Raw genomic sequence first — 2,148 nt, forward strand, 5'->3', positions numbered from 1 at the left:
TTCATAGTATAAAATATCTCTCCTGTAAAAAGGAAAGAAACAGAAAATATTACCCTCAAATCATATGATATGTTCATGGGCTATATTGTAAACTGATCGTTTTTTTCATGTTTATATTATTCATTTGTGGTATAATAGTGCTGGATCAAACACTGCTCTGTAAGTTGCAGATACATACTTAATTCTTCGTGAATTCCATAATTAATATACAGTGGTTTCAGTGGATCAAGGTTTCCCTAAGCAATATTTTGTGTACTCGGTGCAGGACAAAAACTGCGTAACACAACGGTCCTAAGATCCTTAGAACGTGTCCGCCAAACATGTTGTTTACTTTGAAATATCCCCAAATAAACCGTCATCCTCGTATTTATTTGTTATGTCATTATAATATATTTAACACCAACACTTTAAAGCTGCTAGCTAGAGTCTTTGTAGTTATTTTAACACATTTTCCGCTGAAAGCTGCCCTAACTCTTTTATCTAATTTCTCAGTTCTTCTTTCTGTACTGTGTGGTAAGAACTCTTGTGCTTGCAGGAAATGCAGTCTTGTACCTGCAAGATGACATTTTCATGGTACTTGCAGATGTTTCCCTAGCTTTTCGCCAGACGGTCACCGAGATAAAGACTGCAGCTCTGCTGGGTGAGTGTCTTCTCTGATATTTGCTTGAATACAATAACAGAAAACAGATACAAAACTTCTCTTTTTGCTGAAAACATGCTCTTATGAATGATCTTAAGTTTAGAACTTTGAAATTGTGACATAAAAGTGTTCTCATGAAAAAGAGTTACAAATCTAATCTGTGACCATGGGTAATACAGCAGAAAAGAAAAAGTTCTCTATTTGAATGCTATCTCTTTGGCACACCGATATCTTAAATAAGGTTTCACGTGTGGTTGATAGATTCTGCCATGTGTGTATACCCAGCCATCATTTTAGAGAATTTGACTTTTGATCTACAAAGCAGATCTTGTTATCACAAAAAGAAAAGGAGACAAAGCTTAACTGTATTGATGATGTTTAAACAAGTAACCAAACTCTTCTCACATCTGATCTAGACCTGTTTCATACCTGTATTCCCAATATTAATGGCCTGGTAGACATGCACAAGCATTAGGAAAATCACAGATCAATCTGACATTTTATATTATTTTAGATCTGAAATTCAGTTTTATACTTAAAGACTAGAGGTCCAGTGAAGGCACCACATTGGCCCTTAATTGTACCAATTTACTGGTTGAAAATTAGAAAGAAAACTCTAGACATAACTGTGACAATGATCTCTTTTTAAATAAAATAAATCATGAACAAAATAAAACTGGAAGCCATACCCTGACAATGGGAATCAGCTTTAAAAGGGTTTTAAATGGTTTCCATCAGTTTAGTAATTTAGCAATTTAGTAATTTTTTTTTATTAACTTAGTTTCACTTAAATATATACTTTATTACAGTTCCTTAGGCTGGCACAATTTTTTTTTGATGATTTCTGTACACTAGCCTTTATAATAAATCAGTAGAAGTACTATTCTGCACACAGGTTTCATTCCCACAATCTTAAGCAAAGCTTTCCAGAAGATGAGTTTCTGGGTGCTAGACACAACTGCTCCATGATGGAAGCATTCAAGACAAAATAAGCAGGCGTGAGAAAATTCTTTGAGGGGGATTCCCCCATTGGATGCATCAATAAAAAGCCACTGCTCCAGCACTGATCATACCACTATCAAGCAGAAAATACATGAAAAACATATGGCGAGAGCATGGGTGTTTATTTATCCATCCATGTATAAATATGAATACAAACGACTGAAGCACCATAAGTGAACAGAGCAGCACATTGATAGGAACAGTTGATAACTTTGCGTGTCCTAGAGTTATAGTAACTGCTTTAAAGCCCTACAGGGCAACATCAGTAACCAGTGGGCAGTGCTGCATGTCTCATCATCGAAGAGTTCCAAGATAGTGACACATGGTCCAATTTCTCAGTTTAAAACTAAAAAACCATATATTGTCAGGAATACCATAGATCAGATTATTCTTATGGAAATAAAGTTGAGTATGGATATTCATATATTGTATTGCTGTGGCCTGGGTAAACAAAAAATGGTGAAATCACTGCATCAATGAACCATATCTAAAATATAACCCATGAT

The sequence above is a fragment of the Megalops cyprinoides genome, chromosome 10, assembly GCF_013368585.1.
Source record: "Megalops cyprinoides isolate fMegCyp1 chromosome 10, fMegCyp1.pri, whole genome shotgun sequence".
Lineage (NCBI taxonomy): Eukaryota > Metazoa > Chordata > Actinopteri > Elopiformes > Megalopidae > Megalops > Megalops cyprinoides.